General features: G+C 44.0%; 1 protein-coding gene across 1 annotated transcript in view; it reads left to right on the plus strand.

The window, feature by feature from the left end:
- Positions 1–524: 524 nt before the first annotated feature.
- LOC142017084 (uncharacterized) overlaps positions 525–17,943 on the plus strand; it is a 173,161-nt gene continuing 155,742 nt past the window's right edge. Inside the window, exon 1 of the transcript XR_012646432.1 lies at positions 525–897. The gene's annotated coding sequence lies outside the window, so the exon portion shown is untranslated. The remainder of the gene's footprint in view (positions 898–17,943) is intronic.

Below are 17,943 nucleotides of genomic sequence, written 5' to 3' on the forward strand. Positions count from 1 at the left end.
ATACCACTGAGGGCATGTTATACTCAGTGCCTCTTTCATTATTTCTTTTTTTGCAAAAATTCTTATGCTGTGTACAGTTTTAACCTCTCTAGTCCAGCACCTTAGGGACCTGACTGGTGCTGAACAAGAGAATTTGCCGGGCCACAGGAGGTCAATATTGTGTAGCACATTACCAACACTTACACTCTTTACTGGGCTCTTAAAAGACATTTGGGGTAAATTACAGCACAGAACACTGAGAGCCAGGACTGGTGGATGTAAATAAACTTTATGGGACCAGTGGAAACTTGGCCAAACCTATGATAAGTTGTCATCCAGCCAGCTAAAATCAGGCTAAATTACAGATGTTTCCAGACAAGAGAGTGCCACGCTATTGAGGTTCAAAATGTACCTTGTATTCTGACAGCACTCAGAATAAAGCCTTATTTACAGTAATACTTGCAAGGTTATTTATTTTATTTGAAAGGTTCATATTAATACATTGTAGTTGAGGAAACACGTCATAGCAAATCTAGAGTTTTTCTTCACAGAATACCTTCTTTTGTTGGAAAACATAAATTTTAAGTGCAATTTCTCTTTTTAAGATTTCCTTGTCTTGGCTCAGACATATACAATATTACAAATATATCTGTCCAGAAAAAAAATTAACTATGGAACTGATCCAGTACTAGAATAATAGGGATTGGATGGGAATGCAAGGTCATCTAGTTCATCCTACTTCCCCTGCTGAGCCAGCTTTAAGTACAGTAGTCCCTTGAGTTATGTGAGAGTTGCGTTCCCACGCACCCTTGTATAAGTCAAATTTTGTGTAAGTTGGGAGGTGGCTTTTTTCCCCCAGTGGACCTCAAGTTCTGTAGCCGAGGAAGCAGCAGGAGCACCTGAAGCTCCTTTTGAAAGGTAAGTCCTTGGTTGGGGGGGGCAGTTGGGGAGTGTTAAGCCTGGTGGTGGGTTGGAGCCGTGGGAGGGGGGCAGAGGGGTTAAGCCAGGGGTAGGTTAGGGCTGCAGGGGGGATGGGAAGAGGAGTTGACCTGGGGCTGTGCGGCCCTGCAGGGCGTGAGCCAGAGCTGCTTGTGGGGGTGTGTGTGGAGCTGAGCTGGAGCCAGACGTGGGGCATTGTGAGCGGAAGCTGGCAGGTGGGTTTGAACAAGGGTGTGGTGGGGTGTTTGAACCAGGGCAGGTGTGTTTGAACAGGGGCCCTGCGGGAGGGTTTGAACCAGGGCCACACAGGGCTGTGGTAGGTGTTGAGCCAGGGCCAGGGGGAGCAAGATTTTGAGTTGCACTTAACTCGAGTTAATGCAAGTTAAGTGCAACTAGAAATTGCGCATTTTGAGAAATTACTATATCTCATAAAAATTCATTGATGCCAATGGACTTTTTGCACTGATGTCAGTGGTCACAACTAGGCACTAAAATCATGAAAGGGTGTTTGTGTCTGATAAACTCTTTTTTCTTCAGAAACACAGTGCATTAACTGTCTAAAGCTTGTTTTAATCTTTGTCATGCTGTTTGGGCCACTTTATTGACATTTTCTAGGATTATCCGGTCTTAAATTGTGAGTGACATGCTAATTATATAAGCCCTGAACATGGGTGTAGTTTGCAAGGAACTGGAGTGTGTGGCCCCACCCAAAATGGCAAGCCTTGAGCAAATGTGAAATTTGTCCCCCACATCCCATGAAACCCCGTTGGCCTGACTGGCGCTCACCCCTAAATATAGAAATAAGGTGATGCCTATCTTACTAAAGCAAAAATCCCAATGAATTTAGCAAGAGCTTTGTCTTAGGATGGCATGGCCAGGCTCTTAGGGTTTCTAAAAAATAGGGCAACCTACAGTTACTGGAACTAAAATGTTTTAAGTATACTATTTTAAGTATACCAGAACTTGCCTCAGCACTGCTTCATTGTCTATTGATAGACATGCACTTGACTCAGATCCCTGGTGTATAACACACAACAGAAAAAGAACTTTGGGGAAAAAAAACATACATTCCAAGCGTGACATTTTGGCCTCATTGATTTTGATGGCAAAACTCCCACACATTTAGTCTCTGTGTTGTAAAATCTTTGAGTCCTTTTGTAATAAGAACTTCCTTTGTCTTTAATCAAATGTAAATATGTGAAAAGGTCTACAAGATCAGGCCCTTAAAAATCTTACTGTTCCTGAAAAAAAGATCAGTATCTTTGGGCCCAGTATTCCAAATTACAGCATGTCTATAAGCTGGTTTGTTAGCACAAAACATCTTTTGCACAAAACATGTTGAATGACCTTTCCAAATCTGAAGTGAAATGTTACATTTATCTGAACTGATTTTTCCACTCTACCCTGAACTTCATGTGTTTTGAGTGCACAGGTATGAATCCCCTTATTAATTCATGAACAAGATATATTTCTAATATTTTGAAAAGGCTTAAGACTGTGCATGGTTTGCCTGTGTTTATACTGAAATATAATTATTTTGTTTAAAACATAATTACTGCTGAAATTTCACCGTCTTCACATACATAAAAGCTGCGTCTACACAAGGCATTATTTTCCAAAGTCCGGACCGTCTTTCAAAACAACGCACATCGTCTACACGCGCCACGTGGTTTTCTGAAAACGAAATCGAAGGAAAGCACCCAGCCTCCGAAATCGCTTTTCCAAACATGACATAAGGAAAGCCGCTCCTTTCGAAAGCTTATTTCAAAAGAAGGTGTGTGTAGACGTTCTGTGACCTGCTCTTTCAAAAGAGTGGGATCCGCCATGGCAGTGATCAGCTGTTGGGCAGAGACGTGCTGTCCAGCACCCGCAGGGACCTATGGGTGTGTGTGTGGCAGCCCTTAAAGCCACCCACACCTGGAAACCCCGTTGCAGGAAGCTGAGAGCGTGCAGGCAGAAGCCATCGCACTTGGTGCCCCTGCATGCCTCAGCCAGACCCACAGAAGCTACTGGTACGGCATAGCCAGCAGCCAGCAAGGAGAGAAGCCCCAGGGTCCTCACTCTGAGTGTGCCGTGGGCTCAGAGGGGGCCAGCCGGTGGGCGGGGTGGAAAACAAGCCCTCTCCTGGATGGAGGATGAGCTCTGGGACTTGCTGGGCCTATGGCAGGATGAGGAGGTCCTCTGTGAGATGGGCATGAAGCAGCGGAATGCGGATGCTTCTGTCTGTCTGGCTGAGGGCCTGACAACCCGTGACCACCCTGCCTGTGGTCTGGGACCAGGTTCACAGCAAGGTCAAGGAGTTGTGGCAGGGGTATACCCAGGCTCAGGATTCAACCAGCTGGTCGGAAGCTGTCCCCGCTTTGTGCCCATTTTACCGGGAGCTCCAAAGCCTCTTGGACCCACGGGACACTGCTTCCCCATCTTCCATCCTCGATCCTTCTGCAGAGGAGCCCCAGCCTGAGGAGCCTGATTAGCTGGGACCATCGGCCAGCCCAACGTCAGCAGGGCCAGAGCCGGAGCCTGCAGCAGCAGCAGAGTGGTCCAGCAAGGAGGGGGACCTTGTCATGGATCTCCCTTCCTGCACCTCCAGCCATGCCTCGGCCAGCTGGGCATCCCCCGACCTCAGCGGTGGACTGTGAGGTATGTACCCAACAGGGCACACACCCTGGACCACAGGGTGGGGGCTGCATTCTCGCCAGAGGGCATCCCACACCTCCAGCGGACCCTGGCCAGCCACAGCCCAGCCAGGCTGCAGCCCTTGAGATGGTGGCACAGCCCCCAGTGGCCTTCAGCACCCACTCCCATGGACAACACCGTGGCCCACTTCCAGGGGGAGGGGATGGCCAGGGTCAGACTGCACAAGGGGGCTGCTCCCAGGGGGACAGGGACCTCCACCTCCACCATGGGTCTTCAGGGCTGCCCCGCTGTCAGACAGGGGATGGGGGGTATGGGCCACAGGGCAGGGGTTGGTACTCACAGCCTGTCCCTCTCTTCCCTCCTAGTCTCACAGCTGTTCATCCAACGGCTGGAAGAGCCTTGTACCCTCCATATTGCATGACAGGCCCCCGGAGGCAAGGGACGAGGACTGTCTAGTGCCACTGGCAGAACCAGGGTGAACCCACTCCCAGAGGGGCCAGAGGAAGGCGGCAGAGGACCTCCACCTCGCTGCCTCCGTCTGCTGGCAGGTGGAAGTGGCGGAGCAGTGCCTCTGCCTCAAGGAGGGCGAGGCCGCCTGGCGCCGGGTGGCCTGGGTGGAACTGATGGGCACCCTGAGGGATGTGGCGGGCACCTTCAGGGAGCAACAGTCAATATTTGGTTCATTCATCCACCAGGATGGAGGGCCGGGAGCCGTGACAGCCATGGGTGCTTGTACTGACCTATGGGGCTGGGATGGGGCTGGGACCGCAGGGAAATAGGGGCAAGGCAGGGGTGCTGTGGGCTCAGATCCTCCAGGGTGTGCTGGCGAGGGTGGGGGGGCTACTATTGGGGTGCCCGCACTGGCCATGAGCCACCAGGCCAGTTTGACGCAGGCAGCCAGGGACAGGTCCACCAGGAGATGGGTGGCTGCTGGGGGGCACTGCTGTGGGGTGGTGGCTGGGGGGGGCTGGTCAGGGAATGGGACGTTGCGCAAGGCGGGTGGCCACAGCCTGAGTCAGGTTTTTGAGGCTGTCAGCCACCTACACCCACAGCTCCTGCTCCATCACCAGCCAGTCCCAGAGCACAGCGGTCATCTCCCACATGACCACTCTGCTGGCAGTCGCCTCCTCGACCCTCCATCGTCAGCAGCATCCAGCCCAGTAGAGGCCCTGCGGGGATGCGGGCTGGGGTGGGGAGGTGGACTCCCAGCCTTCCACAGTTGCAGGCTGGTCCCAGACAGGCTGGAGTGGCTCCTGGATGGCAGACCTGTTGAGACAGAAGGGGACGGGGGAGACCCTGAGAATCCTGTGTCCCAACCCTGGGTGCTGGGGCCCCCATGCCGCTGGCTCCCATCCCACTCCCCTTGTGTCCAATGGCCTGTGTGGGGATGGGAGGACCCCATGGGATTCTGGGTGCCGGGGGGTTCCCGCCTGATGAGGGTCGAGCTGGGTTTGGTGCCCCCTCTTCTTTCCCGGGCCTGTGGACTCTGGGGCTGTTTGGTGGCAGGGGAATCCCTGTCCCCAGGCCCCATGGCATGGCATACCTACCACCTGCTACCTCCAGGACCTTGGGCAACGCACGACTTGAGGAGGCCAGGCTGGTTGTCCTGGTGGGGAGGATGATGATGAGGGTCCCATCACTGGACCCCTTGTCATCGCCCTCAGCCTCAGTGCCCTGGTCCCTTGGCGGGGGGCTGGTGGCACCCAATGGACTTGGTTCCTCCTCTATGTCCGTGGCAGGGGGCAATGGTGTCCATGAGGTGACGTGGTAGAGGCACCTCCCCTTCAGCCCCAGGAGCTGATGCAGCTCGTCATAATGGAGGCAGTGGGTGGGCTACTATCTAAATCACAGGGTGGAAGAAACAGTGGATGTCAGATATGTCAGTCCATCTAATAGGTCCTCAAATTTCATTGCACCACAACCCCTTCTGACAGCAAAAATTACTATGCAACCCTAGGAGAGGGGACTGAAGCCCAGCACCTACCCACCCCATAGCAGGGGTATCAAACTTGAAAGCCTGAGCCCCATTATCTAGGGATGAAGCCCTTGAGTTTCACCTTTGTCCCAGGACTAGGTCTCAGGCTCTGGCTTCAGCCCTGGGCAATGGGGCTTGAGCTTCCACTCCAGGCCCCAGCATGTCTAACACCAGCACTGTTAGCTACATTGCAATGGGATCACAACTGACTATAAAATATACATTTCCAAGATTTTCACTTCCACATAATTTCTTGAAAGAGTAGAATGTCTCTCTCTTCATGCTACTCATCACAATGGCATCTGAGCATGTTATTAATCACTATGATGTCTTGTACGAGCTACTAGTTTGACTTGTGTTCTTCCTGTTGAGGCTGTGGGCCTTTTACTCTTGAAGTGAACTTTGGTGAGAAAAGGATCATTCTCTTTATTGCTTCCTTTGTTTAAACAACTTTTCGCAGTTCAGTAAGTCTCTGTGAGAGTTTTCACACTCGTCTGTTTTTCTTTACGCAGTTTGTATGTAGTAGTATGTATACCTACCAACGTATTGGCAAAGAACCACTAGCTTTACAGATGGAAAAGATTTAAAGCAAGCATGTGGCTAGCTTTGTGCATCGTTGTTAGAACAACTGATTTTCCAATCCAGAGCTCATAGTTGACAAATACAGAACAGCCTGATATGCACCTAATATTTCTGTTACTTCTTCAACAGACAATTGGAGCTTCATTTCCTGTTACTTATGCCCATTCAGCAATGGGTATTTTGAAGTAGTGGATTGTTAGGGTTGAAGAATGTTTCAGTGTATCTTTTTCTCTCTGAGCGTCATAGCTGTTTCTTACCTAATTCTGCTCCCTCTTTTAAAGAGGGAGTCAGGGACCACATCAACTATCTTAGCTGGCTTCAATAAAGAGTGTTTGGAACTCAAAATAAACTTTCCCACAGGATATGCCTGCTAACAAATTTCCACTAATTGACATTAAACTGGTGAATTTCCATATAATACGTGTTGACTGATTCAAGGGCTTGGCTCAACTGACTAAGACTTTCCTTACAATGCTCACATATAGGCAACCTGTTTGGAACACAGAGTGCAATATTTAAGATCTTGCCAAATTTCAAAGATGCTGGGGCTTAGAACTGGGCTTTTAATCTTCAGCTCTTTTGGCTACTAATTATGTGGCAGCAGTATAAACTGGGCTTTGCAAATCATTATTTCCATTAGAAAGGTGTTGGAAGCAATTCTACTGAGGATTTCCCTCCTATTTTTGCAGCTGTTATTCCCATGGGAGGAGGCCATTGCAGTCCTGGCTGAAGCATGGGCTTCTGTTCTGTTTCCACAGCACTTGGAAGAAAAACAAAATAGGACTAATGAAAAACACACACGGGAAATGCTTTATTATTTCATCATCCTCACCTACTGAGTTCTGGCACCACTCTGTGTTTAGGAAGAACTTCTCCCGCCCTCTCGCTCTCTCAGAGTATGGTTATATAAGGCCGACACTCTGTCATTTCCTGTCAGATCATTTAAGAGGAATTTGCTCTTATTTCCTCCCAGCCTCATCCTGGCCTCAGCATTGGCTGCATGCCCCAACACCCATGCTGTGTTTAGTTAACCACACGGTGCACTGGGCAGGCTATGCTAGAAATTCTGGGCCACCATACACCCATGTTAGTGAGACATCGAAAAATTTACCTTTCTAGTCTGGAAGAATTTACATCTCTGTAAGGAAAACACCTAAAGTCCAAAACAAACTTAGTGACAAGTTAGTCAGATTCTGTGTCAGTGGATTTTAACTTAGCCACAAAATTCTGACAAAGAGGTCATTCAGTCAAAATGAGACTGACTTTGATTTTAAATATATCAGCAAATCCCCCGAGGAAATGCATCTTTTTTTTTTTTTTTGGATAGCAATAGCTTGTCAAATATTGCTAATATGTTTACTTTATCCATACATCTTTAAATTCAAGGTGCATTATTATTGACCAATTAATCTGACCATTTTAAAATCCCAATAAAATTAGATATTTGAATAGGTAGAATTTAAATTGTAGAAATACTTAAAACCCAACAAATGTGTGAAAATAAACCAATGACTCTTATACCTGACACACTGGCTTTTTCAGTGGTTGAAGGGGTCACAGTTGGATTTTGTTTTACTTATTTTAAAGAAAAAAAAGACTTAAGTTACTAATAATCTTCATATTAAGATTTATGGTAAAGGAGCCAAAAAAAAATGGTAAATTATCTGGCTGAGGAGTCATTTCTTCCTTGTCTGACAGTACAGGATTTGTTTAAACGCTGTTAGGAAAAGTCCAATTAAAATAATTTCTGTCAGAAAGTTAGGAGATATGTAGCTCCAACCCCAGTTCAATGCTCTTCAGCTAGAATGACAAATCTTTCCTTAATTGGTACTTAATATGGTTGTGTGGGATTAGTAGTTCTCCAGGATAAAAGACGATGGGAAATAGAAATCTGTTACTGAGACAGAAAACAGTGGAAATTAGATTAATAAGTACTTCCCTCTGGAGTAGATAAATCAGCAACCACGATTTTTGGCATTGCTTATGAAATGCTAAGTAATTAAGGTAATTTATGAGACCGTTTACATGGCAGTGCAACGCAAACACCTATCTTCAATGGAGAAAGAGAAACTAACACCTACCATTCCATTTGTAACTCGTTGTGTTCAAGCTGCCCATTGTGAGGATCCCGAGCTGTAAGATAGTGCAGTCATTGCCCATCTAGGAGATTCTGTACTCCTGTTACCTGGAGCACTGGGGGACTTCAGAGGGGATCTGTGACACCCTGCTGAGACCTGAAAAAATCATGTGTCCTATTTATACCATTTTTAGATGAATTTGTTTTGCTTTAAACATAAGAGATACAAACAAGAAAATAGCACACAACATCTCCATTGGCATGGCACAGGTTTTTCAAATATAATAAGATAGAAACACCTTTTTAAAGATTCATTGGTTATCCTTGAAAACATTTAAAAATAGAAATTATTCGGAAAAGCCTCGGTAGCCAAGATAAGAATACGTCATAAATTCTAGTAGTATCGACTTATCTCTCTGTGTTTGAATGTTTCCAACCAATTTAATCTTACAGCATCATTATACGTGTACAGGACTAGATTCTGCTATCCTTAAAGTCCCTGAGTGGTACTTCTCAATAAAGCTTCCCATTTAAGTGAGTGGGTCTGCTAAAGGACCAGCAACTCACCAGAATGAGTTGCAGAGTCTAACCCAGAGTCTTCCTCCTTTTGTGTAGCACATTTCCTTGTACGTTGTCCGGTTTTAGATGTCCCAAGTGATTAGCCTCCATCACTTACAAGGGAAGCTTTATTACAAAGTTCAGCTTATCTCATTGTCGTGAAGTTTTTCCTGATATTCTGCCTAGTTTTTCTTTCTTATTCCTCATACTGTCTTTCTTTGTTTCTAGTCGTTATTCCAATATTTAATTTCTACTCCTTAGCCCTACTCATTCAGGCAAGCTCTACACATGTAGCACTGGTGATATTTCTTCATATTTCAGTCCTTCTGGGTTTTTGAATCAAGAATATTGAGTATTTTCAGTGAAAATATTTTCAAAGCAATGTATTTTGTTTTGTTTTTTAATTAAAAAATGCAATTCTGTAATAAAGTGAATGCAAGTATAACATGTTGTTACATAACATTGAATAAATAACTTACAACCAATATTGTTTTAGATGTAGTTAGCCTCTTTTTCTGCTCATGGACAGTCCCTAAGTTGGCAGTGATTGCCTTGAATTTATTCAACAACTCTTCTTACCTCAATGAGCTGATCATGAACAACTTTGCTGAGTGTACTCACTGTTTGATAGCCAAAATGTTAGCAAAGTGGCTTTCTTGTCATTTGACAGATAAGTCATATCTGGACTTGATGACCTTCTGAGGTCCCTTCGGCTATGTAAGTGGTGCCCTAACCTCAACATAAGCTATATAATTTGCGCTATGCAAATTGCGTTGCTTATTTCAAGTAGGCTATTTCGGCATTCAGCGCCGTCTAATCAGCAACACGTGCAGAAATAAAGCCCTATTTGTAGGCATCCCTGTACTCCCCATGCAATGAGGTGTACAGAGAGGCTGGAATAGTTCACCCTTTATCTCGAAAACTGTTTTGAGACAACAGGCTTATTGCATAGACGCGGGCAGCTCTTTTTGGTATACCTTTGTATCTGGAAACAGCACCCGCTACGTAGACATATTCACTTTTAGCATTTTGGTATTTATATCAAAATCATCAAGGTCCTGGGGGGAGTATCTTCAAATAAAATCAAACAGTTCTCTCTGTTCCTGAAATGTGGTGGCTAATCTCTGATTGGATGAACTGGCAAGGAGAAGAGGAGAGGAACTGATTACTGGAGCAGGGAAGAGACTGAAGGTATTTTCACCTCTCTCATGACTTTGTCTTACACTGAGCTTCATGCTGGCCATGAGAAAGTGGGAGGTGGGACAGGAGGAGAAAAGTGGTTAAGCCAGGCGTGCCATTGCCTGATTAGTTCTCCTGAAGGCACTTTTACACTTAAAACGCTGCTTTGGCACAACTGCGTCAATGTAGCTATGCCACAGTAGCACTTTAATGAAGACACTCCGAGCAAACTAAAACAAAACAAAAGATGTTACTTTGAAAATATTTTCACTGAAAATACTCAATATTTTTGATTGAAATACCTGGAGAACCCAGAAGGACTGAAATATGAAGAAATATCACCAGCGCTACAGGTGTGTAACTTGTCTAAATGAGTAGAACTAAGGAGTAGAAATTAAATATTGGAACCACAGAGTAAGAAAGAAAGACAGTACAAGGAGTAAGAAAGAAAACCTCGGCAGAATATCAGTGTAATAGAGCCACTGGCCAGCACGGTGGTAGCTAGGCCAGTGGACAAAGCTTTCCTAGTAACATAATGCTGTCTACACAGGGGTTTAGGCTGGCACAAATGCATCATCTAGGAGGGTGGATTTTTTTCACATCCTGAGTGACGTAGTTACACCAATATAGGTCTGTAACATAGGTCTTGTAACACTACATGGCCAAAGTGAACTATCAGAATTTGATTTTAGTATTTGCTTATTCTTGATGGTGTGCTAAGTACCAGAGAAGAGAGAGTTCCTATTCTGAAAAGCTTCCAGACAACTACAATCTAATTTTTTTTCTGGAGTTAGGGCCACTGTACCTATTAGTCGCCAAATTCTGATGCCTATTTCTCCTTGAGGATTGTGATTGGTCACAGTATTTCTTGAGCATTGCAAATCCTTTACACTAGAGCACAAGCACATCCATTGTGATGCTTCATGTCATTTATGAATCAGTTTCGCGCTCTGTCTACTTGAGGCCTAGAGGTCCTAGCCTTTAAACTGAGTAAATTCCCAGAAATCAACGTATAACACCAGTGTTAGATATAATCAGGCCTTTTATGTTTAAAATAAGTTAAATTATGTATTTTTGTATGTTTGGTACAATGGCATTACAATAATTCAACTTGAATACACATAAAATAAGAGCCATTTGATTGCTTTTGAAATAGGAGAATGCTGCGTACAGTAAAATGACTTTGCTTCGACAGACTTGTACAGGGAATTGTCTTCGTTAAATCTGGCTTGAATTCAACTTAAAACATTATTTTCTTTCTTTTATTGTCTTCCTGTCCTTAACTATTCCTCTGCAGTGTGAAAATACCACAGCCTATGTTTGATGTCTTCATCACAGTGGAATGCTTTTAAACTTAATGAAGAGTTGCTATAAATCAGTACATTTCATTCTGCTTTCTGTCATCAACACATATATGTTTTCTTTGGTATTAATCCCCTCAGAAAGTCTTAGAACTCAGTAGGACAAGCTAGAAGTAATGGTTATTAATTTGTAAAAGCATGATGATAGCATCAGACTTGATTGGTATCTTGTCTTCATCTGCAATAGCAGTTTGATACTGCCCAATTGTTAATTCTTTGATAATAGAAGTAAAAGAGCACAGAATAGATAGACTATGACATTTAGCTCAGCCCTGCCTTGTGGTAATGATGCTCGTGGATTGCTCACTGGACATAAAATTAAGCATGCTCATAAGTGTTTGCAGAATTGGGACCATAGATTGTAAGCTGTCTGGGGCGGGGACTTTGTCTAATTTTGTGCTTTTGTTCAACACCTAGCACAATGCATCCTGATTGAGGGCTCTGGGTACTACTTTAATATTGCACTAATTGTAATCATAAATTGGGAACAGACTTTGTCGGGCCTTTTTGCTATCTCTTAGTTCCAGACAAGCAGAAATACTTTGAGGATAGATTTTTCTCTTGGTATTTGACTATTTACCCATCTCAGTGAACACACAGAACAGGAACTGCAGACGGGCGTGAATCAAAACTCCTGACCCTTGGACCCAAGAAATTTTGGATCCATATTTGAGCTGCACATCAGGGTCATTGCTCTATGATGGGCAAGAGCAAAACCCAAGTCCTGTCACTGACCCCAAACTTAGGGAAGGCTCAGCCCCAGCCCCACTGATCAGGGTTGTGTGGGGCAGGAGAGAGCAACTGCCCTGGGGGCCAGTGATTCTAAAGGGCCAAAGGACCTGGGTGTTCCGGCTGCTGCCGCTGCTACTGTGGCAGTGGTGATAGACAGGGCTCTGAGCTTTTCAAATTGCCACTGGAGCAGCACATTCTGTGCAGTGCTAAGGGCTGCTTGGGGAGGTGGGGATGTTGGACTCTCCAGGCAGCACTGAGGGCTGGCTTTCCCATCCCTGACCCTTCCACCCGAAGCCCTGCCCCTTCAAGAGCTGGCCTCCCAGCACGCCTGGCAGCCCAGCAAGTCTATTGGCCCCTCTGATCAGCCCCGTCTCTACCAGAAAGTGATAAAATACACTAAACATTTTAAAATAATTCTCTCTCTCATCTCACTGGCATAATTTGAGCCTCATGAACAGTTTAAGTTTAGATAAAAATTAAAGCTGTGGATTTAACTGCAATTAGTTCAAGCAATTAATTTGTATTTTTGTACTGCAAAAATAATAACATATTTTTCAATGCAATGCATACGGGTACTGTAGTGTGGACTCTTTATCATGAAAATGTAACTTGCGAATGTAGATTTTTTTTTTGGTTACATAACTCCGTCCAAAACCAAAACAGTGTAAAACTCTAGAGCCTACAAGTCCACTAAGTTCTCCTTCTTGTTCAGCCAATAGCTAAGACAAGCAAGTTTGTTTATCTTTACAGGAGGTAATGCTGCCTGCTTTTTTATTTGCAATGTCACTTGAAAGTGAGAACAGATGTTCACATGGCACTTCTGTAACTAGTATTGTGAAGTATTTACATGCCAGATATGCTAAACATTTATATGCCCCTTCATGCTTTGGCCACCATTCCATAGCCCACACTTCTATGCTGATGACGCTCATTATAAAGATAATGCATTCATTCAATTTGTGGCTGAACCCCTTGCGGGGAGAACTGTATGTCTCCTGTACAGTTTTACCCACACTCTGCTATATATTTCATGTTATAGCAGTCTGGTATGATGAGCCAGCGTGTATTCATTGTAATAACATTTTCAGACCAGATTTGACAAAACGCAAAAAAGATACCAATGTGAGATTTCTAAAAATTGCTACAGCACTCAACCCAAGAGTGAAAACTCTAAAGTGCTGCCCAAAATCTGAGGTGTGGGACATGCTTTTAGAAGTCTTAAAAGAGCAATGCTCCAAGGCGAAAACTACAAAAAAGAAATTCAGTCTTCTGCTGGTGGCAGTTTACTCAGATGATGAAAATGAATGTGTGTTGTTCAACTCTGGTTTGGATCACTATCAAGAAGAACCTGTCATCAGTATGGAGGGAGGCATGTCCTCTGGAATGGTGGTTGAAGCATGAAGGGACACACAAAGCTATAGCACATCTGACATAAATATCTTGCAACGCAAACAACAGCAAATGCTGTGTGAACGTCTGTTCTTACTTTCAGGTGACATTGTAAACAAGATCTGGGCAGTATTATCTCCTGCCAATTGTAACCAAACTTCTTTGTCTGAGTGATTGGCTGAACGAGAAGTAGGACTGTGTGGACTTGCTGGCGCTAAAGTTTTACATTGTTTTAGTTTTGAATGCAGCTATTTTTGTGTATAATTCTACTTTTGTAAGTTCAAATTTCATGATAAGGAGATTTCACAATAGTACTTGTATTAGGTAAACTGAAAAAAGCTATTTCTTAAGTAAGTATATGTAAGACAAAGTAATTATTCTGCAATTTCTATCTGTATTGTATTTGAAATGAATATATTTGAAAATATAGAAAACATCGCAACGTATTTAAATAAATGGTACTCTATTATTGTTTAACATTGCGATTAATCATGTTTTTAATTGCTTGACAGCACTAATAAAAATTCAAGTGAGCTCTTGTACTGTTAAAACTAGTTTGCACACCTCGCTTCTGAGTGACATAACTGTATGTTAGTTTAATTTACTCTAATTAAACAACAGTCTTCTGTATCACTGACATGCATTGGCTTTGGATGGTTTGCTCCTGTGTCTAAATGACTATGGTAACCTATTAAGTAAAAATTAAAACTGTGAAGAATTATCCCATAGACTTCTTCATTTCTCTTTTCAACCTGTTTTATTATATCCTTTGATGAAATGGAGACTGAATATGTGGCTTTTACAAATAAGAGTCTGTTTTCCAGACATTTGTTATGTGATGAGCTAGCACAAGGTGTAAGCAAACTAAACAATAGTTTAGGGCCCTTAGCATCCCAAGGGAGTCCCTATTAATCTGTGTTTTTGCTAGCAGCTCTCAATGGGCTAACCCCAGCAGTGGTTATGTGATGTGGTATCTTTGACTTCTTGATGGTCTGAAATTATATTAGAAGTCTATTTATTAACCTAAGCTACACACGAGTCCAAAATATCAGACCCTATATTCATCAAGTTTTTGTCTTGAAAATCTAATTTAGGTCATAGCTAGAGATGTTTGGTTTTTACTTTTTCCTTCTTCTGAGTCCTAGACTCATGGTAACTCAGGCACCTAACTTACTGGTAGAGAAAGACAAGCAATTGTTCCAATCAATTTTTTTAAATTAATAATAAAACAAGAGTCCAAAATATCAGACCCTAAAGTCATCACATTTTTATCTAGTTACATACAAAATGCTTGGTACTTTGTTTGGGACGATCTGCATCAGGGCTTACCTGCAGGGAGGGGAGGGGAGGTAAAGCAGCGATGTGGTGGTACTCTCACAGACTCTGCCCACAAGTCAAGCTCCACCCACATGAGTTAACAAAATGACCGTGCAGCATAGATGCTGGAACTGGGAGTGCGGGGGAGAGGGTATAGGCTGTACAGTTTTATTTCAGTGACTCATAGACCGTCCCCTGCCCCTACAAATTGCTTCAGCGCTTCTTCCAGGCAGGTGTTAATCAGACGGGCTACGTCTACACTACAGTGATCCTTCAGCAAAAAGTTCTTCTGGAAGACTTCTTCTGAAAAAACTTCTTTCAAAAGAGAGAGCGCACGCGCACACCCACCCACACACCCACCCACACACACACACAGAGGCTACGTCTACACGTGAAGCCTACATCGAAGTAGCCTATTTCGATGTGGCGACATTGAAATAGGCTATTTCGATGAATAACGTCTACACGTCCTCCAGGGCTGGCAACGTCGATGTTCAACATCGACGTTGCGCAGCACCACATTGAAATAGGCGCTGCGAGGGAACGTCTACACGCCACAGTAGCACACATCGAAATAAGGGTGCCAGGCACAGCTGCAGACACAGTCACAGGGCGGACTGAACAGCCAGCCGCTCCCTTAAAGGGCCCCTCCCAGACACACTTGCACTAAACAGCACAAGATCCACAGAGCCGACAACGAGTTGCAGACCCTGTGCATGCAGCATGAATCCCCCGCTGCAGCAGCAGCAGCCAGAAGCCCTGGGCTAAAGGCTGCTGCACACGGTGACCATAGAGCCCCGCACGGGCTGGAGAGACAGCGTCTCTCAGCCCCCCAGCTGATGGCTGCCATGGAGGACCCCACAATTTCGACGTTGCGGGACGCGGATTGTCTACACGGGCCCTACTTCGACGTTGAACGTCGAAGTAGGGCGCTATTCCGATCCCCTCATGGGGTTAGCGACTTCAACGTCTCGCCGCCTAACGTCGAAGTTAACTTTGAAATAGCGCCCGACGCGTGTAGCCGCGACGGGCGCTATTTCGAAGTTAGTGCCGCTACTTCGAAGTAGCGTGCACGTGTAGACACAGCCACACACACACACACACAAAAATCGATCCACTCTTTTGATAGAGAGCATCCACATAGCCTCACTCTTTTGAAAGAATGGGACAGGGATCAAAAAATCCAGCACCCTGAAAACCCCTCACTTTCGAAAAAAGGGCCCCTGGGGCATGAGCACACATTTTTTTCCAAAATAACCCTTAGGGAAAAGGTGCTCTTTTTCATGTAGGAGAGGAAAAGGGTCGCTGGAAAAAGTGCTGCGTTCTTCCAGTTTAATACTGAAAAAATTCATTTTGTGTATAGACGCTCCGTGGGATTTTTCAAAGGAGCCGCAGATTTTTTCAAAAAACACACTAGTGTAGGCACAGCCCCAATGTCCACTTGGCTTTCCCTCATTTGGGTCAGAAGCACCTGTGGTTAGACCAAATTAAGATATAGCTTAGGCCTAAATTCTTGTCTCCCAGATTTGTGTGATGATCTCAGAAGCTAAGTTAAGTTGACAATATTTTAGCACTTGTGGTAGTGAAGAAAAGCCTGAAAACGAGACCTCAGAGTAAGTAACATATCAATGTCTGCCTGACACTGCTGACAGCCTCCAGCAGAAGGCAGAGAGGAAGAACTTGTCTTCATATCCACAACAAAAGCATTTCACAGTTTAGGGGAGTGCAGACTTGTTGGGTTCCTGGGGTGTCCCACGAAGCGCTGTGACAATGGCTATCCCTCAGTTTGATTTGGCTGGCCCCCTGATTTCTCTGGAATTGGCTGCTCTTTGATGAGGCGCAGATACACTCCAGAGCTCTGCTCTACCCCTCTGACCTTCTGATGCCCATAGATCCTGTCGAGGGGAGGGAATCTTCTCACAAATTGCATCCACTTATGCTACCAAAATAAGATGGGACTCCCAAGAGACAGTGATAATCACAGATCTGCACTTTCTTATATGCTTTGCTAGCTGTGAAATAGTTTAACAAATAATTTAAATGTTCCTCTCTGAGCATCTTAGTTAACACTTCATTGTGAGGAAATAAGTATTCACTTGCCTCAGAACTATTATTTCAGATTCACTGTGTATGATGGTATGTATCACTGTATTGGTTTACATGTAGTTAGTAATTTCAAGGTTGTCTCCAGTCACTTGTAAAAAATGAAAAGTGAGGCTCCAAAGAACAATACAGCAGCCTCAGAAAAGTGCCAGGTTACCAACCCAGCCCCGCTTATTTATGTCAGTTTGAGCCTTTATCTCTGTCTTTCTTTTTGTGGCTTTTGCTGTCATGAGGAATGCAGCCATCCCAAACTTAGGCCAATAAAACTGATAAAACTCAAAAATGAAACCTTGTAAAAGTTAATATTTATTTATTTATCAGCGAGGTAGCCATGTTAGTCTGTATCTTCAAGAACAAGAAGTCCTGTAGCACCTTATAGACTAACAGATATTTTGGAGCATAAGCTTTTGTGGGTAAAGATTATTTAGTAGCTGCTGGATTCCAAACAAATCTTTTAAGAAAAACTATCAGGTTTGTGTTCCTGATAGTTATGTTACTTAGCAGCAGATAATATATTAACCTAAATACGATTGTGATGAATGCCGTCTGCATTGTACAACAGACTGTCACTTGAAGTGCAGAGTATTTCAATATAAAGAAGTACTAATAAGAAACTTAGCATTTTGGAGCACCCATTGACCAATCAGTCCTTTGCACATGTACAATGAAATACCTTGGCTAAGAGGTTTCCAGTTGTTTCGGCTATTAATGTACAACAGCTATACTTCATGTTTTTCATTAGGCTAAAACCATTTTCTGTTGACTACATCTAATAGCCAGCTCACTTTGGCGTTATGAAGTTTACATTGTACAGGTGGTAACATATAGATACAACAGTTTGCTGGATATTTTATAATTGGAGTCTGAATCTCCTTTTGTGGGTACTGAACCAGATCAGCTCGATTCGTTTATTGCTCAGTACCCTTCACACTGAATTACTTAGGTTATTTGTAAAAGAAAAAAAATTAAAAGGAAAACAGTCGGCTAGCTTTGTGTAAATTTACCAATTTATGTTGAAATACAGGTTTTTGCCACTGGTTTGCTCTTTGTTTCTGGGTGAAGATAACTGTGTAATGAATGGCTGGCTTTACTGAACAAATGCATTATTGTTGCAT

The sequence above is a fragment of the Carettochelys insculpta genome, chromosome 8 (assembly GCF_033958435.1).
Source record: "Carettochelys insculpta isolate YL-2023 chromosome 8, ASM3395843v1, whole genome shotgun sequence".
Lineage (NCBI taxonomy): Eukaryota > Metazoa > Chordata > Testudines > Carettochelyidae > Carettochelys > Carettochelys insculpta.